Here is a 549-nt window from a genome sequence, read left to right as displayed (position 1 = left end):
GGAAGCTAGAACCCAGCCCACTTTTTAATTTGATTTTTTTTCTTAAATTTATTTTTATATTATCATTCAAATATTTTTGGACAAGGGTAAGGCTTACTTAAACGGATTTTTTATTTTCGATTCAATCAGTTTCATCAATTTTTTAATTAAATTAAATAATTAAATATTTTAAAATTAATTAGTAAAGAATTATTAAAAAAACTTGATTCAATAAATTTAATTGTCTAGTCGATTGAGCCTTAACTCGATTATCATTACAGATCACCAAATTAATGTCTCCAAACCGATACTTTATCTAATTTAATTTTAGGGTAAATTACACCCATGGTCACTTTTGTTTACCTTAGGTTACGTTTTAGTCACTTATGTTTGAAATGTTACGTTTTAGTCATTTACGTTATCATGTTGTAACATTTTAGTCACTGAGCCATTAATCATCGTTAATGGTGTAACGATAAGCCGACGTGGCACGTTAAATCATCATTTCAAACAAAATTTTAGGTTAAATTATACAATTGATCCCTATATTTTTTTCGTTTTAAGTAATTT

This window comes from Gossypium raimondii, chromosome 6 (genome assembly GCF_025698545.1).
Source record: "Gossypium raimondii isolate GPD5lz chromosome 6, ASM2569854v1, whole genome shotgun sequence".
In the NCBI taxonomy this organism is placed as follows: domain Eukaryota; kingdom Viridiplantae; phylum Streptophyta; class Magnoliopsida; order Malvales; family Malvaceae; genus Gossypium; species Gossypium raimondii.
This window is presented reverse-complemented; position numbering follows the sequence as displayed.